Source organism: Hippocampus bargibanti, linkage group LG10 (assembly GCF_051943395.1).
Source record: "Hippocampus bargibanti isolate YZ-2025 linkage group LG10, ASM5194339v1, whole genome shotgun sequence".
In the NCBI taxonomy this organism is placed as follows: Eukaryota; Metazoa; Chordata; class Actinopteri; order Syngnathiformes; family Syngnathidae; genus Hippocampus; species Hippocampus bargibanti.
The window spans coordinates 12,760,716-12,787,906 of record NC_142743.1 but is presented as its reverse complement, the minus strand read 5'-3'; the positions used below and the strand labels follow the sequence as shown (position 1 = coordinate 12,787,906).

At 39.8% G+C, this 27,191-nt stretch overlaps 1 long non-coding RNA gene across 1 annotated transcript in view; it reads left to right on the top strand.

Moving 5' to 3' along the window:
* The window catches only part of LOC148892498 (uncharacterized), a 189,643-nt gene that overhangs the window by 131,445 nt on the left and 31,007 nt on the right, over window positions 1-27,191 (top strand). Inside the window, exon 6 of the long non-coding RNA XR_016116240.1 lies at window positions 8,736-8,842. This is a non-coding gene — a long non-coding RNA (uncharacterized LOC148892498). The remainder of the gene's footprint in view (window positions 1-8,735; window positions 8,843-27,191) is intronic.

Genomic DNA, 27,191 nt, shown 5'->3' with positions numbered 1-27,191 from the left:
CTGATTGACGTTTGATTGATTGCTTTCACGTGATTTGAGTGAGTCATGAAAACGGCCATATGCAAATGAAACAGGTGAGATAGTTTTTGATGCGCTGGCGCCTGAATTGACGAAAAATAAAGGGATGCCTCCTTGCCTGTCAAAAATGCTCGCCGGCGTGCTCTGATGGTTTTGTTGTGACATTCATGCAAGAGGAAATGCTTTATTAAAATTGAAAAAAATAGATATATTATTTATATTATTATACTGAATCGTCAATTATTATACTGAATCTCTCTCTCTCTCTCTCTCTCTATATATATATATATATATATATATATATATATATATATATATATATATATATATATATATATATATATATATATATATATATACAGTAAAGTCTCGTTATATCGATATCGGATATATCGATAGTCCCGGTTATATCGATACTATTTCTATGCACGCACTGAGAAAATTACATGCAAACAGGGTCGGATATATCGATAGTCCCGGTTATATCGATATTTTTTCGGACTCCCTTGAATATCGATATAACGAAACTTTACTGTGTATATATATATATATATATATATATATATATATATATATATATATATATATATATATATATATATGTGTGTGTGTGTGTGTGTGTGTGTGTGTGTGTGTGTGTGTGTGTGTGTGTGTGTGTGTGTGTGTGTGTGTGTGTGAATGAGAGGAATCCAAGTGCAAGAGTGATGCTACAGGGAGAAGAGATAAAGAAGGTGGAGGATTTTAAGTACTTGGGGTCAACTGTCCAGAGCAATGGAGAGTGTGGAAAAGAGGTGAAGAAGCGTGTCCAGGCATCCTGGAGCGGCTGGAGAAAAATGTCAGGTGTGATGTGTGATAGAAGGGTTTCAGCTAGGATGAAAGGAAAAGTGTATAAAACCGTGGTCAGACTAGCCATGACGTTTGGACTGGAGACAGTACCACTGAAGAAAAGACAGGAAGCAGAGCTAGAGGTAGCAGAGCTGAAGATGTTGAGGTTTTCTTTGGGAGTGACCAGGTTGGATAGGATCAGGAATGAGTACATTAGAGGGACAACTCATGTAAGAGGCTTTGCAGAGAAAGTCAGAGAAGCCAGACTGAGATGGTTTGGACATGTCCAGAGGAGAGAGAGTGACTATATCGGGAGAAGAATGCTGAGCCTTGAACTGCCAGGCAGGAGAACGAGAGGAGGTTTATGGATGTGGTCAAAGAGGACATGAAGGTAGCTGGTGTGCGAGAAGAGGATGCACAAAACCGGGATAGATGGAGGACATTGATTCGCTGTGGCGACCCCTGAGGGGAAAAGCCGAAAGGAAAAGAAGAAGAAGAAGATAACACAGACCAATATAATTAAGGAATTAACACTTTTTTGGTAATGAAAGAGAGAGGTTCCTAACCCTGCACATAATGTTTATGGAGTTCTAAAACGTAATATTCTGTAGGTCCTGGAATTCAAGTGAGAATGACAAAAACCCTGGCACTGGAATTGACACATCGTCTGGCAGTGAATGAGTTAAGCATAAGGGCCTCCGGTCGATCTGCATAAATCTAAAAAAAAAAATCACACCAAAACTTTGTAGGTCTTCCCAGAAGGTTGTGAGAAATTGTATCATTTTTACATAATTTTCACTTCTCCAAAACCTGTCCACATATGTGATTTTGCATGCCGATGGCTCTGACATCCAGATCCAAAGTAAAAGCAATCAATCAGCAATCATTTCAGTGGCCTTCCTCTGGGAACTATATTGGATCCATTCATTTTCTTGAAAGGTGAAGCTCCTCCTCTAAAATATTGTCAAGGTATCAATATCAACAGGCTCAAGGGCCTTGCAATAGTGTCTCAAATGTTCTGTTTGAAGAACAAGGGGAAAAAGGCAGACGTATACCTTTTACAAACATCATTTTCCTCCCATCTTCTATATCAAAACATGATGCGGTCCAATCAGGAGGGAGCTGTGCTACAATGTTTAAAAACAACAACTAAATATAAAAACAGTCAGATCGCAAGATTGAACCTGGTTGTTTCATGTCACATTTTGTTGACAATCCATTAAAAAGTAAATTATTCATTATACGTCGCTTTTACCAACGCCTTGTACCGCATATCTCGCCATTTTGTTTCAACAAAACAACAACAGTCTCAAACGCGCCTTTGTAGACAAGTCATTAATCAAAAACAGTGAGCCACCCGCTTGCTCGGGAAGAAAATAGAAAACACCCCAAAAAATTAAACAAAACACTCTACCTTTGAGCGTGTTTATGTACAAAACACCGGAGCCGAGTTACACGGGTACGTGTCGCCTGCGAAAAAAAAAACAAATTTGCAATTCTCCTTGTCTTATTCCCAAAGCGCCCTCGGTGTACGACACCAGGGGCCCCCGCCGGATTCAGACAAACAGCGGCTAAGATGTTTAAAAAGCCCCTCTGCTGTCTTAACATACCTGTGCCTCTGAATACCAATAGGGCTGCTCGTACGTTACGAGGAAGAAGGGGGGGGAGGGGCAGTATGGTGACAAGTAGCTACTCGGAGGGGGAAAGAACTCCTCCGGGTTCCCTCAAGGGCAAAAAATGCGCTTAACTGAAAAAAAATCTTAGTGTGGTGTTGTGGAAAAATATGGGGGAATGTATGTGTGTGTGTGTGTGTGTGTGTGTGTGTGTGTGTGTGTGTGTGTGTGTGTGTGTGTGTGTGTGTGTGTGTGTGTGTGTGTGTGTGTGTGTGTGTGTGTGTGTGTGTGTGTGTGTGTGTGTGTGTGCGTGTGTGTGTGTGTGTGTGTGTGTGTAGGTGGGTGTGTGTGAGAGCACTGTGATAAGTGGTGCGGCCCCCACAAGTGAGATGTATCCAACTGATTTCGAAAAGGTCACTGTCATTATTGTTGCCTGGCAACCGGCCATGGGAAGCCATCAAAGTACAGTAACTTTATGTGTGTGTGTGTGTGTGTGTGTGTGTGTGTGTGTGTGTGTGTGTGTGTGTGTGTGTGTGTGTGTCTAATGCAGGTGTGTCCAAAATGTGGCCCAGGGGTCAAATGCGGCCGATGGTCAATGTTCATCCGGCCCGCAGTCTCCGTCAGAAAATTAATAACGTCTGGCCCGTATGTAGAATGAATACATTGGGCAGCAGTGCTAGGTGCTGCCATCTAATGGCTCAATTAGGAATAGCAAATTAGTAGATGAATAATTGACCGAGACCCCCATTTTTCTAAAATGATTTTCTAAATTAAAAAAAAAACATCTAAAAAGGCGACAACAAAAGAATAATTCCTTATTTTCAACAGTTTCAAAAAAGTTTGTGTTTAAAAAATTGAAGGGAAGTGAATATTCTATTTCAATTGTCAATCTCAATTCAACTTTTATATGCATATTTCAAATGAAGGAAAACACAATCTTTGGATAGCTGAAATTAAAATAAAAAAACCAAATGTGAAACACAAAAAGGCTTTCTGAAATTGATTTCAATTAATTGCTGTTATAACGCATAAATCTAGCCCCTTTTGCTAAAAGTTTGGACACCCCTTGTCATGTTTTGGTTTGCAACCAACGGGTGGCACCGGAGGGCCCTGCTTGCAGTTGCTCAGGTGTGGGCCATTTTAATCAGTGGACACAGCCATTCAGTGTCGGATCATTGTTTGTTTCATCCTGTTAGGTTTGTTTCGTCTTGTCATGTTTTACTCGTGGTTTTCTTTGCTACTTTGGGCGTTTTTGTTCTGACGACTTTGTTGTTTGAGATTTTGTTCCTGACGACTTTATTTAATATAGGTTGCCAAATCCCTCCTGCCTGCTTTTTGGGGGTCCACTACCACTACGACCATCTTGCAAACCGTTTCACTCTTGGTCTAATGCGATATCTTTTGCTTTTCTTTGTATTGTTTAATGTTTAATTTTCTTTGTAATCTCCAAAGACAACTTCCTTCCTACATTTCTTCTGATCAATGTTAAAGGACAACCGACATCACTTTTTTTTGTTCAGAAAAACGTTTTATAGCATCTAAAATACCCAAAACACGCAGTATGATATTTTTATTCAAATACAAAACACCAATAAAAAGTCCCGCCCCCAGTTCGTGACGTCACGCCAAGACGTCTTGCATTGCTGGAGAATCAAAACAATGGCTTCAGATTCGGACAATATGGTTTCTTGTTACACATCCAGTTATGAATATGATTCAAATAGTTCTGAAGAGGAAAGCATACATGTTTGCAATCGATTAAATAATTATTCTGTGCCATTTTGAGGCAACATTGGGGGGAAATGGATCACCAAAAAAGAGGCAGAAAATGACGACCGAGCTCCTGTGAGTAATTAATGATCCCGTTTCCACAGGCTAAAAAATAAATTCCTTATATGGAGCTTGGTCGCCCTCTTCTGGTTCTTTTTGGTGCAACATGACGTTTTCAGACCAAACAAGCACAGCAAAATGCATTGACGTGATGGCAGGACTGCTACAATGTGTCCTTTTTTTTCGGTCAGGGGCATTCCTTCAGTGACGTCACGTAGGAACTCGTCACCAACTCAAAAACAAGACTTCCGTAATATTCAGCGCGAGTCTTAAGACGTAAAATATAGCTATATGCGGTGGAATCTTTGTAAAATACGCTGAGTAGAAGTCATTTGAAGCCATTTTACAAATTATGGACACAACTTGTCCGGAGACGTCGGTGGTGCTTTAAGCGTGGGATACACCAAGTCCCCGAAAACCACAGTGACAACTTGTCACCCTTTTTGAGGGGGCGACTGACAAGTTTGAAACCACCTGTCATGCTAATCAGAGGACACTACTGAGTTGGACGTAGGACACAGCTTTGTCTTTTCTGATTGTCCCATCATTGTGGTCGATCATGTTTCATGTTTTGGTATTTTTGAAAGCTATTCTTTCCATCCACAACAACAGTCACTTTGCAAAGTGGAGAAAAAGAAGGAATGTCAAAGTAACTTCTCAACTCATTCCCCCCAAAATTGAACAAAAATGGTACCGTCCAGAGACCTGGATGTAAATACAAGGTAAGTCCAGATTTTGGGAACGACGCCCCCGAGAGGAGGTGCAGTGCGGCATTAAAGCCGCACTTCGACGCGTACATAAGCGCGTTGATGTCTGAGTCATGTCCTATTTGTGGAGTGTGATGGATTCCACACCCTACCCCCAAACACCCACCACACCCCCACCTCTCCCACTTGAGCTCGCCCGCCTCAGCTCAGCGGGGAGAAGGCCGGGGCCTGATAAGGTGATTTATCTGCCGCCTTTCTGCCCGCCGTAATGGATGACACATCCACCTGAATGTTGAAACTTCATCATCTCAACCCTTTTACACACCCCCCCCCCCCCCGTCCCTCTGCCTCTACCTCTCCCCCGCAGCGAGAAGGAAATGAAACACGCATATAAGAAAATACTTGCCTGTGAGAATTTCTTGTTGGTCTTTTTTTTCAAAATGGAATGGATTTAGTTCATTCCCTTGAGGAACTCCACTTAAAATACTTCTTGACCATCGCTGGTACAGTGATACCTTGGCTTACGAACTTATTTGGTTCCCAGACAGATTGTGTAAGGCGAAAAGTGTGTATCCCAAAATTGAATTTCCCATAGGAAACCATTAAAATGTGAATAATCCGTTCCCAGGTCCCCATAAAACATAATTTTCTACTTTCTAATTTTTTAAGCGTTAAAACTACACAAAATATACATTTTTTTGTATAATCAATGTGCTATGATATTATGATTAAATAAATAAACTGTACATTATATAATAAAGTCGTTTTATTTACCTTTGTGATGGTCGTTGATAGCTTGATTGAATGGAGTGGCCGGTTTCATCAGAATTAAACACTTGATGAGGAACATAACCTTCTTCTTCTTTCACCATCTTGAGGAATGATCCCTTGTAGGTGCTTTCTCTGTGATACTTTTATCTAGTTCTTCATCAATTGTGTTCTGTTTAGCTGGGTTGATAGATTTTTGCAAGTGTACAGATGGCTTGTGCGGGTTGTTTGTGGAACTTGATTGATGGGATATTTTAAAGTTATTAAAGTTGAAACTCTCTCACTGTTGTCTGCCTGTCTCTTTAATGTTTAAATGACCCCCCCCTGCCCCTCACTGCTGCGTTCTTGACCAATCACGTGGCTTTAACCAAAGACTGGGGGCGGGGAATAGAGGACAAAACCAGTCAGCTGTCATTTTGTTGTTAGAAGAACAGGCTCGTTCGCGAACGACACATCACTCATTGTGGCAGCTCTGTGTATGAAAAAAGTTTGTCTGCCAAGGTAAAGTTCGTATGCTTAGGTAAAATTTTCATAAATGTAACGTTCGTAAACCGAATGTCGCGTTTTGCAAGGTGGTGATGGCGGGTGCGGATCCCAAAAAGCAGGCAGGAGGGAGCAGGAGGTTATTTGACAAATTGTATTAAAATAAAGGTCAGCAGGAACAAAATTTAAAACGTCAAAATGATCTGAACAGAAAAAAGTATCAAAAGAAAACCAAGTGTAAAAGTCCGCCAAGGTTAAACAAACACATGCACAGCATACAATGCATGCACAATGCATACAAAGCATGCAGCAAACAATTAACCGACACCGGATGGTCGTGCCGGGTGTCCGTTTAAGTGTCAGTGATTAAAACGACCAGCACCTGCGAGGCTGCCGGCAGGGCTGACGTCGCTACCCGTTGGTCGCCAATCTGATCGGGACGACCAGCACCTGTGCAGGTGCAGGCGGGGCCGACAGCGCCCCCCATTGGTCACCAACCAGATCATGACACCGAAAGGTTCATAAGCCAAGGGGTTCATAAACCAAGGTATCACCGTACTTCATTGACATGTATTGCATTTCCCTGAGGGACGCCACTCACAATTGTGACCAACTGTCATTTCGTTTAATGGAGTCTTTGTCATACAAAATAAATCAATGAATAAATGTAAATAAATTGTATCCATACATATATGTTAGTGTCCGATTTCAGCCAGAACAATGAGGGAGCGAGTGTAACAAAAGCGACACAAAAATTTTCTCCCTGGGCATGGCTGATCATATACAGAATTGTGACACCCCTCTGTGGTTGTCTCTTAAGTCCACCCGGCGTGCATGCGAATGACAAAAAAAAACATGTCTGTGGCCACTTATGTGAAATCCTTTACAAGTGCCCTGACACTGGGGCTTCCGTCTTGTGCAAGCTGTATATTTCTATTCATAATTGATGGCCGGGACTCAGACAGACAGAGCGCTACACATGTAATATGGATTCACTCTTGGTTACAGATGCAGACCCTCATCTGGACTTGACTCTCAACTGTTATTGTGTGCGCCCGCACGGGAAACGCAAGTGGCTGTATCATTTGGGGTTTTGGTTAGCAATTAATATGTCTGTGTAAGCTCTCAGTCGTACAGGAGTGGCCAATCGATGAAAAGGTTTCTTCAGCCGTCATCTGTACTTCTTTGAAGATGTCGGATGTTTCGCTCCTCATCCGAAAAGCTTCATCAGCAAACTACAATTGTGCTGGTAGCTCTGGTCCTATATATATCCGTAATGTCCAGAGGTGGTGGTGCCAGACCTTTGCTTTGATAGGTCCCTGCCCTGGACGTTAGGGATATATAGAGGGCCAGAGCTACCAGCACAATTTTAGTTAGCTGACGAAGCTTTTCAGATGAGGAGCGAAGTGTCCGACACCTTCAAAGAGGTACAGAAGACGGCACACTGCAAGAATTCCAGACAAGGGCACGGAAAATCCTACTGGACCCGCCGCACCCTGCCCACCACCGTTTCCATCTACTCCCCTCATGCAGGCGCTACCAATCCATGCACACCAAATCCAGCAGACATTTCAATAGCTACAAGCCATTAACTCTCTAAACAATAACCCAAATAGAACTGTATAGTGTCTCAATTATTCTTATGATGATACTAGAGCAGTGTGTTTGACAAATTCCCTGTGTGTTCTACATACTTAGCAACAAAGATGATTATGATTCTGATTCCGAAGAAACCTTTTCATCGTTGGCCATTAAAGCTTCGTTGGTTAGATCTTCAAACATATTAGCAGGTGGGACTGTGGCATCTCCTGGGGACAATTTGACTTTGTTATCCACTACACTAGATTGAATCATATCTAGGTTTAGCCTAGGGAGAAATATACATTTTTATTTCGGCTTGACAAAGGAAGAAAAACAATTTTGTCAACATGAATGGAGTTAACCCTGTTGAGTTTGTTACAAGCAAAAATTTGGTTGGAGTTGAACACTCGAGATTACTAGCCTCCACCTGCGTTTATTTATTCATTTGTCTGTTTGGATACTGCCCAAAAATAAAAATATAAAAAGACTTAAGTGACATTTTGGCCTCAACGGAGGTCTGCGCCCTCTAGCACTCACTAGCTTGAGGGCCCATACGTCCGTTGTGGAATTAAAATTTTATTTGGTTTTGTCACGATGTTAGTTTTTTTTCTTGTTCCATATTGTAGTGTGATGGAAATTCGGCTAACAAAAAAAGGTTTGTGTATTTTTTATGTATTTTTTTCACTTGGTTCAGGGCTAAATTAAGCAAATTCCCCTTTCAGACTTCCTTCAAGTATGTGCCATGAAATTTGTGCTGTCCTTTGTTCTTCCAGTCTCATCTGAAGTTCATAGAAGCCAGAGTTCATAATCAGTGTTTCCACAGCAACACCTGTCCATGTCACCCACCAAAACGGGCATTCTCTCAATCCTCTGTAATGGGTTTGACCTTTGAACCTTGTCTCTCTCGCAGACCGGCAGACCCGGGTGGAAAAAAAAGAGACACCTCCAACGGTCGGCTGCAGCTACGTGAGGGTTAAGGATCCACAAGGTGCTGTTGTGTCTTCGCAGAGTAGACAGGTAAGACTAATGCTATAGACTATCGTAGGGAGGCATAGAATAACTTTCCATGAACACAAAGTACCAAATTTGAGATTAGTTCACGACTGTGTTTGTCTTATTTATTTTTTCACTGAACAAAAATAAATGAATCAATAAATCAATCAATAAATAAATAGATAGGTCTATGTATGTATCTATTTATAGCTCGCTATCTAGCTCGTCTCATCTGAGACTGATAGACAGACAGACAGACAGACGGAACAACTAAAAAATGAATACATGGAATTATAGACAATAGACAACCAAATAAATAAACAAACAAACAAATTTGTCAAAAGTCGTTTTAGCTACTTGGCTTATTAACACAGATCATTCTTTTCTTAGTCATTTTTTTTTTAATTTAAAAAGATAATCCACCATCATCACTTCAATGCTCTCATCCAATCAGCTTCTTTCGCCAACGTGGCCCGCTGCATTATTTATGTGCACTAATCAGGAACCCCCAGCTCAGGGCTTCTAGCTACCCTACCGCTAACATCACTTCCCTGACCTGACCCTCCCTGTTTTCCCACAGTGTCAATCTGTGCTTACGCTAACGTCTGCTTATTAGGGGCTAGCTACGCTTTATTAGCACTGATTTACTTTTTAACGCTCTCTAACCGGCCGATTCATCAGGTGGTGTTCTAGGTTACTGCTCCGAGATAATTTGGAACAACACGTGAAACGCACGTTGATAGCTAGCCCGCATTTGCGCTTACACGCAGATGCGGCCCATGAGGACCCACGATCCAGCTCCATTATTGTCATAATTAGCACTACCCAGTGGGGTCCATGCTGCCAGCCATGTGAGCCGTGACCTCTTCCCTGGAAGCAGACTGAGGGCAAAAGGCTCTACGCCTCTGCTCGCAACACAGATGTTTTCTCAATTGAAGCCCGGTTGTACCAAGCATTTAATTTCTCACATCCCAAATGTTTATTCTTGCCAAAAATCTAGCGTGAAGGGATGCACAATTTACAGTGACAATGCTAACAGGTAGGACATGGCATTTGTGACAAAGGGTAAAGCGCAGAAATAAAAATATTTCATAAAGGTGTTAGCTGGTCGGTGTTAGCAATGTTCACATGTAGCATCCAAGCTCAAGTGTTTCACAATTAGATTTGAGTGTCATGTTGCATTACTTTGACAGCATTTTTATGCTTAATATTTGATTTTCAAGTCATATTGATATTTAATTGATGTCAACTGACCACTGGATTATGAGTAATGCGAACACCTAGCCATCTAGCATCGTGGCAAAAGGGGAATTCAGGGAACACATGCAGGGAAAATTAATGTTAGCAATGCTAACAGGTAGCCGGCAAGCTCTGTGGCTTCATATTCCTCCCATGTTCCCAAAATAAAAAGATTTGTGGAAAATTCTTTATTTCAGTTTTCACAGACGTTTCTGACAAGTCATACAATCATCTCTATAAATTCATCTGATCAACGTATTATTGAAACATGTTAGCTTCCCTCATGAGGGCGACCATGCGTAATATGAGCGTTCGACTCCTGCCTTGCGCTATGTTCCTGTTCCTATGCTTGTCAAGGCAGGTAGCAAAAGGCGATAACAGGGCAACTCGAGGTGGAGGTCCCGTGAAGGACAGGGGTCCCCCTGGGTGGCCTAGCAATGAGCACGGAAGCATGAAGGGCTATAGCAGCGCTAGCGCCATTGTGTTTGTTTGCGTAGCAGCGTTGGCATTTTGTAACGAGATGGCAGATATACTCATACTCTGTATTTAAGTACTGAACACTTCAAGACATTCAAAAGCAAAGAAATAAAAATTAGCTTTCGAACATTACGAAAACAACGTACAGTGAAATTGTTTTTTTAATTCTTTCAATGTCCTTAATCGTGTCATTTGTGTGCAGCGTAGCAGCTAATTGCTGCTTCACCCTGTGGACTTCGAACTCTGTAAAAAATATTTTTAGTGACTATTTTTAAAAAAGACTTTTGTAAAAACGTTTCTGCCGCTAATGTTTTGATAGTTTACAAAGTCACTCTCGCTGATTTGCAATTATGACCATAACGTGACATTTTCTTACCATTTATCTTCCCTTTAAACTGGACCAGTCAATGTCCCCTTCTTTTTTGTTTTTTTTTCGACAGGACAAATTTTTCTTTCAAAAACTGAGACCATCTTACTGATTGCAACAATACATTTTGTAGCATGTACACTTTCACATATTCACTCCATTAACACAACTTTTCTTAATTGAATGCACACTGATGAGAAGGTTTCTTCAGCCGTCATCTGTACAAAAGTGAAGGTTTCTTTTGTACAGATGACGGCTGAAGAAACCTTCTCATCGATGGACCACTCCTGTACGACTGAGAGCTTACACAGATGAATGCACACTGGTAAATTTAAACAACACATGAGTACGCACAGCTCAAATGAGACCTGTAAGAGTACAAATGTACACTAATTAAATTAAATTACATTAGTGTATTTTGGAGGTTGATGGAGGACAAGTAATTTGATTTTAGAATGAAAAAAATCGTGAAATTTAGGATTTTTTTTAATCAAATTTAGCCCAAAAGGTAAAGTAGCAAAGATGGTGTGAAAAAACTTGGTTACTTTACACCACCGCCTGGTTGTAATCCATGTTGACAGCCTTCAATATGTGTACAAATAATGAAGTCGCTGTTAAAGACCACCGCCACTGGGAATCTGCCCCCAAACACTCAAAGCTTTTCGAAGCGACAATTTCCACGCACTTTCTTGATCCTTGCTCTGCGTGTGGTCCCGACACACCATACAAACAAATGCTTTACATTCCAAGCGATAACAAGGATGCAATTGAAATGTATGTATATATTTTGACTGGAGAGTTTGCCAGTGTCAACGCGCACACCCCATGAAAGCAGACGTATTGCATAATTCACGCACGACAGCGAAAGACTACAGCGCGTCGGATGAATAAACTATAATGCTAAATATTTGACAGAATGCTAATAATTGCAGAAAGAATTCATTAGCAATCCGCCAGGCATCCTTATGAATAATGGACCTCGAGGAATGCAGGGAACATCACACCGGATCTTCCCATATGGGCCTGATACCTGATCACTTCATTCATGGCCCTGCTGCTCTGCACGGGCACCATGTGAAGGGCAAAAGCACCATCTGGTGGTGAGGTGCAAGGCTAAATTTTGGGGGAGTTGGTTCCCACGGTGCCACGAAAGGGGGATTCCTTATGAAACTCGTGTGTTTCATGAATGAAGTGACAACATTCCCCGGACGACAAGCGGAAGGTGTCCCTGAAGTTATCTCAGATGAGTGTCAGCCTTCGACAACTGTGAGGTAAAAAAATGTTGTTTTTATTGCTGGCAGTTCATTTTGTTTGTTAGGTAAAAGTATAACAACTATATAACTGATTTTCATGTCGTTTTGTTGAAGGCCTGCTCAAAAGTAAATGTTAGGAAATATTCTAAATTGATTTAATTTGGACAATTGAGAAACTTACGAGTTACCTAGCCGAGTTGTGGGTCGGCTAGCTAGCTAGCTAGCTAGCTAGCTAGCCAACTCGTTCATAAAAAGTTAATATTGTTACTTTTTTTCAGGCGCAGGGGTTGTTAGTTTCAAGTTCCAACTCTATACGAAGTTCTGTTGGGAATAATTCTCTAATTTTAGCGTCATCCTGCCAAATCCCTAACGGTTTGAGTGGGTGACAGATTGACTGATTTTCCCCAGACTCGCAAATGTGTTTTTTTTTACTTAATCTCTTCAGTTTATGGTGTTCACCGGTTTAACGAGCAATTGAACTTAATTTCTGTGGAAATTTGAGAGGAACCATATCAAATTCAAGTCGATTTTCACTTTTCACCATTTTGGAAGGAAGTGACCCAGTTACGATAGTTACTGGACTGGAGTGAAACTACAACCCAGTTTTTTTAAACACATGAAACAAACAATGGGCAATGTGAATGCCACCTCATCACTTTTCTTATTTATTTAATTTTTGCCACATAAGCAAATGTACTGATTGCTCACTGTGTCTTCACTAATTGTAACTGTCATGTGTCCCATGACTCACTTGGAAGAAGAAGAAAAACAAAATAAAGAAGGTAAGATTGTGAGTAAGTTAAAAGGAAGCATTTCTTTCATCCATAAATTGTCTTTCACTCAGCATATCAACAAACAATGGCATGATCAGAAGTGTGTGGGTACGTGTGTGTACGCGCACGGTATTTAGTGTGGGGTGGGCTCCAATGCAACATGACAAAAGTCCCACTTTGATAGCACTGATACGTTTCCCGCTTCCTGCTTAAGAGGTGAATGCCACTGATGAGATGGAATGAGAAAGTAGACAAGCCGCTTTCAGGCACCAGTAGGAGATAAGATCACGAATAAAGAGAACTTGATGCCTCTTTTATTCTTACTTTATTTTTGATTTGCTTTTATTTTGACATATTGCAACCACTAAACAGGTTTGCATAAATTGTTCTGCTTTTTTGTAAAATGTATTTTCATGCTAACAAACCATGAAGTCTCAGTTGAGGTGATCAACATTTCTTTCAAGTATTTTTCAAGGGGATTGACTTGCCTTTTTCTATTTCTCCCTGTCTTGTGAAAACTGCCCCTTTTGTGGAATAATGCATTTGCAGATTATTTATATCCGGGGATACCGTGAAAAGGCGCCGCTGTCACAAGTAGACGGGTCGACTCGCTTTCGGGCCGCGAGGTGTAAATGTTTGATGAAAGGTTTTCTCCAAAGCCGGCCGAGAAAGCCGGGGGATCACTTGGATGTTGATGACACTCCCCCCAAAAAAACAATAAATTAATAAATCTTGTGTATTATTCCAAGACTTTACAAAAAAATGTTATATTCATATTATAAATGTATCCGCCTAAAACACAAAAAAAAACTTTTATTGATCACAAAAAATGCATATATCTTGTATGCTTACCCAAATCTAACTATTTACATTTCTGCTTAGACAAAAATATCTCTCATCTTAAAAAAATGTATATTTAAAATGTTTTATAAATGTTTTTTAAATCAAATACATTTACAATAAATACACGTATAATTATAATAATGATATTCCATGGGGTTGATTACAAATATATTTGACTATTGTTTTGATAGTGTGCATTTTTCCCCCACTTCATCCAAACAAATATGTTTAAAATCTATATTCACGTAACGTTATTCTGGTTATACCCGATATATAATATCCCCTAACTTGTTCATCATTCTAATTATATTAATTTGTCGGCATATTCTTAATGATAAGAGAAGGGAGGAATTCAACCCATTAATTTATTTATTTCATATTCAAGTAAATTTATTTATTTATATTTATATTGATGCAATGATCGGTTTAGGATTTAAAGATGGCAAAAATAAAAGAATGAATTGAATGTATCTTTTTTTGAATCTCAAATTCTTGGTCCATGGAATCCCCTCCCAAAATATAAAATTAAATGATATCGACAATGTAGTCCCAGAGTGCCACACAAAGTGACACGACGCAGTTACCAGGGACCTCCTCTTTTGCATCGTCTTTGTATTATCAAAAAATAAATTAATTACAAAAAAAGACGCCAAAATTCATCCGTTTCTACTATTAAATGCTTATGTTGAAGCCAGCATTTGTGCCAGAACTTAAAATACACAGCACATGCAGCCTCGTACATTTTTTAGGCTTGGCGCCAAAAATCAAGCAGCGTCAATAGAATAAAAGCTCTCAATGAATATCCAAAGCCTCACCGTTGCTATTTTCACATCTCCATGTCGCCCCCATAGCCCCTTTTTTTTCCTCTCCCTTACCTTTCACTCTCTTCCCCGAGGCCACGAAACACTACTTTTACATATATTACCTTTTGATTAATGGAGCCGTATTCATTATTCCGCCCCGTCGCTAATTAGAAAACGCACTCCCGCTAATGATATACAGTCGGAATAATACTTGCCCACGAGGCATTGCCATCTCTTCGGGTTTCATGCTCGCGCGAGCCCTCGGTCCGGTGGCGGCAACGCAACTTTTGCTAGTCCATTAGCACGACAGTCACGGTGTCATTGTTGTCTGCCGTAATGAGGCCGTCTCGTCTCCGGAGAGGGGACGCTTGATGAGGTGCGAGTCAGTCTTAATCAGAGTGGGACTAGCTCTGCGTGTGTGTGAGTGGGAGCGGCTGATGTGATGCTGCGCATATTTATTTATTTTTTCTTCAGGCTTTTGTACTATCCAAACTATTGTTGACTTACATATATATGATATATGGATATCCATCCATTGCGATCACATTTGGAAATAGAACAAATTAATGTGACTCAGTTTGACTGTGTTAGTGTTCTCATATGAAAAAATATATATCTATATAACTTGCTTTGATGCCATCTCATGGAATTTTGGTGCCAGGTTGTATTTTGAAGTGAAAAGAGGAAGTTCGTTTCGACGATGTTGTGGTGTTCGCTGAATGGGAAAATGTGTAGCTGCCACCTTGTGGCATGTGTGAGCAATTGCGATTATGTCTGCGTCAGCTCTTCGTCGTACAGGAGTGGTCCATCGATGAAAAGGTTTCTTGAGCCATCATCTGTACTTCTTTGAAGGTGTCGGATATTTCGCTCCTCATCCGAAGAGCTTCGTCAGTGAACGAAAGTTGTGCTGGTAACTTTGGCCTGATATATATCGCTAATGGACAGACATGGCAATGCCGGACCTCTGCCCTGATAGGTCCGTGCTCTAAGGTTGGAGGAGAAGCGGACTACTCCCTGAAGCTAATCTTCTTACTTCTAGAAAAAGTAAGCTTGTCTTGCAATATCGCTGATATCACTAATGTAGGTATATGTCCATATCAGATTTAGAAGTATTGGACATTTTTATTTATTTTTTATTGTTTTTAATCTGTAATCTCCAACTGTTCAAATTGGTGTCCATTTTATTTCATCAATGATACTATCCATCCAGTTATTGAGATCGGATTTTATCTGTTCAGGCTCCCCCAAGTGCTGAGTGCTGTCTTATACAAAACAGCTGGTATCGTCTATACCAACATTGATATTAGGCTGTTAGTCATATATTTTGTTGTTCTTTTATGTATTTCTCTCTTCTGACCTTTCAGAAGTACCCTTCGCTTCTCGTAAAAAATAAATTAAAAAAAAGGAAACGTTTTGAAATATTTTATGTCAAAAATCATTACACCTCGAAGACGAAAATGGTCCACAATGAACCAAAACAAGCTACGGAAACCCAAAGAAAAAACAAAAGTTGGCATTATACGTTGCCCAAAATCTCCCGAGTGTGAATTTACTGGTCCTCGCTGTTCTAAAAGTGACGACCATCCATATCACACCTCCACACTTCCCCGTCTACTAATGCAACCTATTCCCGGTGGCCGCACCACGACAGAGGTAATGGCTGGACGGGAGGGTGTGATGGAGGCAATGGGTCACAACATGTTAGCCACAAGGTTACAACAACTTTGGGACCGCAGTTGCGGGAATGGAGGGGGCGGGCAAGGGGGTCTCCGTGTAATCGGGGGAGGGCAACAACCAAGTGGCAGAACAACAGCAGAAACAAAAGCCAGTTGACAAATTCCGCCAAATCGCTCTGAAACGGACAACATGGGGCGATTTTTAAAGTCGGCATCCACCGTGTAGCCAGAGAAGACCAGAACGAGCTGATTCGGCATTGCCGTTTCATTTTCTGTGTCTGTTCTCTCATCACCATTTTTGTTTTAGCTCATTCAAATATATTTTAAGTCATTCATTGCCAGACGATGTGCCAAAAATTATCCACTCCAGTGCCAGGGTTTTTGTCATTTTTACTCAAATTGCAGGACTCACAGAATATTGAGTTTTAGGACTACATAAACATTCAATTCAATGTAAGATTTTTTTTTCTTTCATCAGAAAAAAATGAGTGAATTAATTACTAAGTTATATGGATCTTGAGTTATCTGACCTTATCTGAAAAGGGGGCGGCAGTACAAAATACAATCCTATATATATGTATCGATTTATATGGCGCTTTAACAACAACTGAAGCTGTAACAAAGAGCTAACACAGACAAAAGGCAAATTCTGCCCCCTCGTGGTAAGGAAAAACATTGCCAGAGGTCTGACCAGCGCTTTATCGGCCCTCTCCTCGCAAGAAAAAACAAAACCCAAACAAATCTGCACATCATGCTTTTCAATTCCCGAATAAATTCGGGAATGGCAGTGAATGAGTTAAGAGGAAGTATATGACCAAAAAATAGTTTGTGTAAACCCGATTTAGTTGGCCAAGCGTATCCAAACCTTTCCTGACCAGGTAAAAAGCAAAAACAGTCGCAGACCAAAACCGACCCTCATTTTTTTTTTTGCACCACACGTGGGGGTCAGCATTTTCTATGATTAGATTTCATCGACATATTTTCTCCATCCGAGCGGCGTTAGAGATTGGGTCGCTTGCCATTAGGAGGGCACAGCATTGTAATGGAACCTTGTCGTGTAGCTACGTTCTCTCTGTTGCTGACTGAGCTTTCTTCGTTAAACAATAACGGTCCTGTGATTATGTCATCTATCCTCATGGAGGATTGCACAATCCTCGTAAATTAGCAAAATGGGGTGTAGACTGTCATGATCTGGTTGGCGACCAACGGGTGGCGCTGTCGGCCCCGCTTGCACCTGCACAGGTGGTGGTCGTCCCGATCAGTGGCGGACTGCCGCGTTCGGATTGGCGACCAACGGGTAGCGCAGTCAGCCCTGCCTGCAGCCTCGCAGGTGCTGGTCGTTACAATCAGTGACAGTCAAAAGGACTCCAATTCGGCGTCGGGTCATTGTATGCATTGGATGCAATTGGGCATTGTGTAAGCATTGTATGCTGTGCATGTGTTTGTTTCATCTTGGCAGACTTTTACTCTTGGTTTTTCCTTTGATACTTTGTATTTTTCTGTTCAAATGATTTTAACGTTTTATTTACAGAGGTCTTACCAGCGCTTGATCGACACCCCCGCAAGAAAAACCAAAACCTGAACAAATTCGTGAATGAGTTAAAAATGAACGGGGGGATGGATGTTGAATATTTGTTCTTCAAAAAACATCCAAAGATTCGCCATGATGAGGGTGAGGAAACAAATCTTAGTTGTGATTGGACGGCAAGGCTTGGGTGGGCGTGGCTTCAAACTTTGGCCCTAGTGACCATATCCAAGTGGACTTGGCACGGAGAGTCGCAAAAATTCTCAAACGTTAAAACGCAGCAGGCAGATAATAAATGGCAAGCGAAATCTTCCTTGTGCCACTCGTCGGCTTGTGTGCGCCTCCCGCGACTCTTGTCAGCCAAAGGTTCTGTGATGGCAAAAACCCCTTTTTCCGCCCCCCGCTACTATCTCGCCGCCCCCCGCCACCGCACAAGTGTTTGAAAGCTGCCACATTTCCTAACTGCGTCGACTTAAAGGCGAACACGGGCAAAGTGACAACCCGAAAGAGCCGGCGTGAGCGCCACAGTTGACATATTCCCCATTCCTTTTTCGACGTGTCATGTGACTTTCTCTGGACACCTGATGGATTGTGACAGCCGATATTGGCTCTTTCATATGAAAGAGAATTTGCCCCATGAAATGTTAATGAACTGGAATTTCTTGCCGCACTTTTATTACAAGCCGCCGGTTTTTGAACATTATTCAAAGCAACGCGCGCAAATTCCACTGTTTGCCATCAATTAATCATACCGACTTGTCACCCAAGTCTCCGCGCCTTCTTTAATCAAGCCCCTGTCGCCGAGCTTCTTGAGAGAGAGACTTTTTTTCGGATCACAACAATTACAAACTTGAAGGCGATTATTTGATTACATTTATTTGTTTCTGTCGTGCCAGTGGCAGAGGGAGACGCCCTGCGGCAATGTGTTGGAGGGTTGGGGGGGGGGGGAGCAGCGTAACTATGCCATCGTTTGACACAGAGATCATTCCAAATCGATTGGTCTTCCCGTGTGGGGTTAGAAGATACTTCTTGGACCTGGGTGGGTTTTCTATGGGTGTTCTGATTCCATCATATGTTCCAAAAAATGTCTTTCTCAAGGATGAGAATTTTCTGCCGTTCTGCGGATTTCTGACTTTTTCAGGCCAAAATGACCATTCTCGAGAAAAGCGCAAATCCATAGAAAAATTTTCGAGGGGGCAGTGTTCCAATCGCCCACCTTTACGCAGAGTCTCGGTTGGCTTGCGTGTGGGAGGGGGGACTCCGCGTTAGAATCTAAGTCAGGGGTCGGGAACCTATGGCTCTTTTGATGATTGCATCTGGCTCGCAGATAAAACTAAATATGTATTCTCACTTTTTGCTGTTCATTTCCTCTTTCGGCTTGTGTTGGCGGAAAGCGCCATTTTGATTGGATGATCCTGACTTAGGTGCTGTTTGATGTAAAAAACAGGTAAACGCCATCTTTTGAATAAGCGGACGAGTAAAAAAAAAATCAGGTTGAATGGACCGAAGGATTCACCTTTGTGGTGAGAACAGGTTCTAATTTGATAGATTCTAATTTGCAATGAAACAATCCCATCGATTAAACAGTCGAATGTCAGTGGCACTATGAGAAGCCCCATGCTAACGTTAGCATCAATATACTTCTGTGAGAGGCAGCAGAAAGCAAGCGTGCAAGCTAGTGAGCAGTGTACCTTGCGTATGTACCCAGCTAATTGACTTCTATTCCGATAGTCTGGCTGGATTTTACCATTCATGAGGAAAAGAAAACCATTCATATTAATGGTGAGTATTATCACAAAGTTATTTTAAATAATACATTCTGACATTTTGTTGAAATAACATTAATATATACACACAGTATATACATATACACATACACATACACACATATATATATATATATATATATATATATATATATATATATATATATATATATATATATATATATATATATATACAGTAAAGTCTCGTTATATCATTATCGGATATATCGATAGTCCCGGTTATATCGATACTATTTCTATGCACGCACGGAGAAAATTACATGCAAACAGGGTCGGATATATCGATAGTCCCGGTTATATCGATATTTTTTCGGACTCCCTTGAATATCGATATAATGAGACTTTACTGTGTATATATATATATATATATATATATATATATATATATATATATATATATATATATATATACACACACACACACACACACACACACACACACACACACACACACACACACACACACACACCCTCCCAACTTTTTTTCCGGACTTTTTTGTCATTTGTTATTCTCATCCCTGCATACTGGTAGCCCACCAAACAAGGGACTGTGTTCTCACAAATACAGTTGAATTTCAAAGATGAAATTAATGGTTTTGTGTTTATTAAATTGCGAAAATCGCTGCGCTTCCGGGGGCTTTGCCCCCTGGGCCCCCAGCGTTGCCCGTGCACCTGCGGTTCCCAGACCCCGCCTTTTTTTGTCATTCTCATCACAAATTTGTCCAATATTAAAACTGGGATCAGGTCTATAGCCAGGCATCGCATCGCTAGTTGAAGAAGCTAATACGATTTGCTCATATCATTACCGGGGACTTTTTTTCTCAATTTTTTCATAACTTTCCAGGCCTATTCTTGAACTGATTTTCGGGGACTTTTAGGAGGGTTGAGGGTAGATGCGACTCATTTTTAATAAACACGGCGATTCTATGGCTTAGCAAACTTTTACTTTCTCTATTGACAACTGGTGCGTAGCCCCCACCCCCACATCAGGGTTAGGAAGACGCAACCGTCTAGAAGAATTTCAGGGTCCGTCTAATTACTTCCCATCAAAAATGAAATTCCTTTTTTTTCCGGGAATAACGCCGCCGGAGTCGAGTAGCCCAAAGCGAACATACCTGGCCGAGGACATATATATAACCATATATAAATATTTATCAAATAATGAATGAAAATCTTGTAACCCGGAGCTATAAGTACATTTATATGCTTGACACGAACACGCCATCAATGCCGACTCCCGCTTCTAATTGAATCCCTCCGACGTATGTGTAATTTTGCCATTAATATGAATGCCGGCCGCGCTTAATATTTCACGCTTCTCGTAGATATTGTGAGCGTTTCATACATCCTTCAAGGGCATATTAATTAATAAAGTTTTTTTTTCCTGATACATTTTGGAGAGTTAATAAAGCAGGTAAAGAGGATGATATAGTGCGCTGGAATGTAGTTTGTCTGGCACCTCTGGACAAGAATCATTAGCCACATTTTGAATTATTCAAAATAATTTGGAATACAAATCGATTTCATTTCTTTCACAGGAAAACTGTTCAAATGATGAACAAATACAGATAATGAATGTAATATATATTTTAATGTGTTTATATATTTTTTAAATATCTGTATGTATGTGTGTGTGTATATATATATATATATATATATATATATATATATATATATATATATATATATATATATATATATATATATATATATATATATATAGCGAGCGCCAACGACCAGCAGCCCCGGCTCTCGCCTTGGCCGGTGGAGCCCCCCCCCCTGATTGATGGGAATTTTAACCTTGCCGTCTACACTCTGCCTTTGAAAAAGTTGAAAGGAGTCCAAATGTCATTGTTTTCTCTCCATTCTCTCTCTCTCTCTCTCTCTGTGTCGTCTGCCTGTCTCTTTAATGTTTAAACCACCTCCCCTCATTTCCGCATTTTTGACCAATCACGTGGCTTTAAGCGAAGACTGGGGACGGGGAATAGACGACAAAAAAAGTTGGCTGCCATTTTCTTTTTGGAGCACGGGCTCATTCGCGAACGACACATCACTCATTGTGGCACTCTGTGTGTATCCCAAAAATAGTTTGTATGCCAAGGTAAATTTTTCATAAATTTAATGTTTGTAAACCGAAAAGTTTGTCAGCCAAGGGGTTCGTAAACCGAGGTATCACTGTATATATATATATTTTTATTAAAAAAAAACACACATTTTAAAATCAACATGACACTGTGCCTTTCTTGCCTCTCCTATTTTATTTTGTCATTTTTAAGAGAGAGATGGCCATTTTGATCAGTCATGAATCCCTGACACTACTCCAGTTACTGTATTTACTTTTATCTGCTTCAACCATGAACCAATTAAGCACACCGCTTTCATTCTGAGCTTGTTCAGTCATGTGGCCAGTTGGCCAGTTCGTTTGGATTTGCCTCCTGATGGTTGAACAACACACATACCATCCCTGAACAAGGCTGGCCTTGCTCTTGTTTCTGACGTTACAAGAGGCCCACACACACACACACACACACACACACACACACACACACACACACACACACACACGGCGGGCGCACCCAATGCAGCGAGGTAGCGAGGGATCTAAAAAGCCCCCCTCGCAAGTGCCATTTGTCTGCAGGTTAACAGAAAGACTGGATATAGGGCGGGTGTGAATAATTCAGGTTCCCACAACACATGCACTTTTGCTTTTCAAGCATGAGTTATAATTTAATTAGCAACTTCTGGTGCCTCTGCTGGCCTATTTAAATATTAAAATCTTCCGCCGATCACATTGGATTAGCCGGCGCCGTAAAATTCCCTGAGATGTCAGTTGTTGTCTCAGCCACCAACCCCCCCTGGTAGACCCCCCCCCCCCCCCCACACACACACACACCACACAGACACATCACTTTGACTTCTCCGTCTTATCACTCTCGTCACCGTTTGTTGTCGTCGAGGGCCGTCGGATGTTAACACGCATTGGATGTGATAAAGCATAAAAAGTTGAAGAGGCCACGCTCATTAAGAGGCGCGTTACGTTTCTCGCCTTTATATATACAGTAAAGTCTCGTTATATCGATATCGGATATATCGATAGTCCCGGTTATATCGATACTATTTCTATGCACGCACGGAGAAAATTACATGCAAACAGGGGGATTCGGAAAGATTCTTAATTCACCCCCACCACTGTAAAAAAACACCTTCCAACTTAAAAATCCTGAAACCCGCCAGGTTAAATTAGCAAATCATTATTGTCAATAAAGGACAAATATGATGAAAATTTTTTCATTTTTTAAAAGGTTTGTGCCTAATTAAAAGGTTAAAACTGAACAAGTCAAAACAAAAACAACTTATGTTTAACTTAAAAGGCCTTTGTCTTTGTGGTTTTATAGATTACCAAACGGGTAAACAAAATTCATTATTTGTAAAGTTTTTTTGAAAAAAACAAAAAATTAAAATTTCTAAAACCAACAAAAATCATGTCCAAATAAAATTAATTGTTAAAACTTTTTCTTTGGTTAGTTAAAATCCAATAAACTTAAAGTTTTCATGCAAAAAACCCTAGGGAATAAAATGTAACAAAATTGCTTACAATTAAAGGTTTTTCAAACCCCCTTTAATGAGACTCCCATTTCCCGACCAGACAAACACCTTTCCTGGACCCTCAAGGACTACGGATCGAACACCATTCAAATTGTTTTGGGATCTTGTATGCCCGATAGAGACCAAAAAGAACCCTCCACATCCCCAATGACTTTTGGATAACTTTTCATTTTTATCATTTTCATTTTGCCTTCACAACTTTGTTTTATTTTCCCCGGTGAAGGGAAAATTTTTAAACTCTCTTGGCAAAAAAAAAACCCGGACCTCTAAAAGCAAGAAATGGACATTACATGTTTAATTTGGGGCATTTATATACCATGTGATTCGAGTCCCTTTTTTTATGAGATCTTGGACCTTTCAATCTCCACCATTATTGTCACTTGTGCTTCTGACACCACTTAAATATCAATACGACACCCAAAAATATTAGTCCGACTAGAGCTAATGAATTTGATGTAGTTGCTTTAAATTTCTTGGGCTTTATCGTGCGCAATGCACAACTTACGTAACACGTTTTATTGAACACTCTGCTTATAACCACATATTTCACCCTTGTTTTCGGATATGTTGCAGTTTGATGGACCATAGACTTAATAAGAATACTATAATTGTCACTAGATTATAAGCGGAATTGGAACTGTCGTATTGTTGCACAAGAACTAGTTTCTTGATCACTGTAGAACTCACATTAAGTTCTCACTTTAGATTGAGCCACTGATTTTGCATATTTAAATTCTCAATTTCATCTACAGACTGTTGAGCATGCATATGCAGCTCATTCATCCTTAACAACAGTAACATGTTATTGTCAAGTATGCAATCACTTCAATAATTTCGTCCGGAAACATCTCTGTATCAACTATATTGCGAAAGCCAAGGGCGCACATCTTATACACTGACGCGTGTTATCTTTGGGTAGAGCAATCTCGCAATGCTGTCTGCTTACCACACAAAATCCTAAATGCCGGATTGCTTATGTCTGAAGACGCATAACTATTAATTAGTTATTATTGTATATCATTATATTATTTATTATAGGATACTTTGTTATTAGCTGGTTACGTTTGGCTCAAGCTAGTGATAAACTCTAATGCAAGATGCATGTATGAGTTGAATAGCTGCATAAAGTATGATGGTCCAGTTGCATCTCAGTATTATTTTATGAAGAGTCAATGCAGTATTAGTATCTTCAATTCGAATGAAACTTATTCGAAAAAAGCAAAAGTTAATTGTACGAAAAGTGCTTCTGTACAATCAAACTTGTCAAGTGCACATGTCCAATAACGCTTTCTAATGTATTTTACCGATTTGTCTAAATTTTACCGAAAAAATTGATGACACAACACATTTTTATCCTTTTACGTTTTCGATAATTAAAGAATACGAATCATAATCAGTCACAATAACATATTTACATTGTATCAAATGACAACAGTTAACCATGTAATGTTCATGATTATTGCATGAAATTGGATTCAAATGTTGCTGATAGTTTGGTTTTGATCTTGCTTGCGATAGCGGAAGCCTTGCTGTATCCAATTCGCAGGGGCAATTGTACCGTATGTTATACTGCATTCATCGCTTAATGTCGCATAGAATCAATTCGAATTTGATTTGAGCGAATCAATGCCTATGGGATACTCATTACTGGAATTGAACAAGTGTTATTTTATTCAATTGTATGAAAATGGACTCCAATTTATTGACATGTACATATTTGTCAATCCTAAACTCATGTTTCATTACTAAATTTGATAAAATGGCATCTGTCAGAATGGTCACATTTTCTTCAAATGTCTCACAATAGATGTTAAAGTTTCTACCTTCCTGCATTTAATTCTGAAATAAAGTGATACAAATTCACTATTCTGATTGTCAATCCTGAAAGCAGGAAGTTACATTATGACGTGACAGACTTCAAGGTATTGCTATGAGACCGATGACAAACTGTTTTTCTTTCGATCTAATTCTGCGATCATTTTCATTTATTTTAAACGTCTTTCAACATACCTTTCCACTTCAATATCTCTCAACTTGTGAGCAGTTGATTATTGTCCAATTGAATTTGTGACTACTGCTAATCTTCGCAAAAGGCAAGAGAAAAATTGCTGCAAAATTAGTAACATAATTCCCGGACCCTCTGTATTGAACTTCCATTCTTACCTTTCATACTTACCTGTAACTGCTGGCTCTAATACAGATGCTGACTTGATTTTCATGAATATAACGAATATGAGTGACATTTTCCTTTGTCAAGCTCACTGCAAATTATCCAACTATACAGGTTCTCCTTCATTATCCCAGTTATACTCCGACTTCTGTTGGCAGTCTACCGTCATGCGGACTTTTCAGGTTACTTGCTATTTGATCAGACTCAACATGGTCAGTAAACTTTGCATCAAAGCGAACCTGATAATCAACCCATTTATTATTGCGAAGCAAAATGCTGCTAAATAATGTCCGAATTTATTGAAATGAATTGTGATTCAATATCAATTGCATATAATGGCCATATTATTATGTGAATAAACGCGTTTTCTTCTTGGATTTGTAGTTATTCTTTCGTGTGTCTTTTCATCTTCAGTTCTATAGTGTCATATTATTGTCTATATTACATATAAAGCAAATGTAACTATAACTTAATTAAGACATGTTAATTTATTCTGAAATTACAAAACATTAAATTTTTCAATTTTCAACTTAATTAATGTACTGTAAAAAATCTTATTATTCTAATTTATTAGATAAATCGCATTTTCATTATAAATTGAATATTGACAATATTTTATTTCAAGTATGTACTTTTTGATATCCTATTGTAACTTCTGTATTGTAAGAAATCTAACAATGAATTAATGGTTAATCATATTCAATTCAAATTAAATGTATGCAATTTCAGACAATGTGTGAATCTGCAATCAACTTACATAGTCAACAATTTCAAATTATTCACAAGTTGAAACTAATTTTAATGTTATAAAAATGTATATATCATAATTAAAATAAACATTCATCATATAGAAATATCTGTCTCATAATTTAAGTTAATGGGGCCGACAGTGCCACCCGTTGGTCGCCAACCAGAATGTGACAAGCTCTAGCTGACTTCAGCCAAGGTGAGGGATGAGTGACTCGGACGTGGACTTAGTTTCGCTTGGATGCACAATTCATTCAGTTTAGTTGGATTACAGTATTTGTATTTAGGTTTAGTTTAACTCTGTACAGTGATGCCTCGGTTTAGGAACGCTTAAGCGAATGAACTTTTCGCCTTACGAACGTTAAATTCGCAAGAATATAATCTTGGTTTACGAACTATTTTTCGCGAACGAGCAGGTTATAGGAGCTCCTAACAAGGAGCTGAAAATGTGTCGTTCCTCTATTCGCGTCTTCGGTTAAACGCACGTGATTGGTCGGGATTATAGGAGACACACGCAGCAGGACACACGCAGAGTATGTGTAGACTGCAAGGTTAAAATATCCCATCAATTAGGCTCCACAAATAACCCGCACAAGCAATCTGTATAGTTTGAAGACAGCCTACAAGCAAGGGAACCAGCTATTAATGAAGTTTCTAGTGCATGCATCTGTTGCTGTTGCAATATCACAACTTCTAAGATGTACAACCCAGAGCTCCTTGAGACACTTTATGCAAAAAGCTATCCATTCCATCAAGCCATCAACGACCATCGCAAAGGTAAATAAAACGACTTTATTATATAGTACAGTTTATTTCTTTAATTACAATACCATAGCACATGTATTATACATAAAATAAGGTATATTGTGTGAAGTTTTAAGGCTTTAGTTAAAAATTATGTTTTATGGGAACCTGGGAACGGATAATTCTCATTTTAATGGTTTCCTATGGGAAATTAATGTTTGGAGTCCACACTTTTCAGCTTACACACACTTCCTGCGAACCAATTAAGTTTGTAAGCCAATCTATCACTGTACTTACTTATTCAAACCAAGACCCCTTTCCCCTATTCGTGAATGTTATTGGACAGCGACAGTATACCTCTGA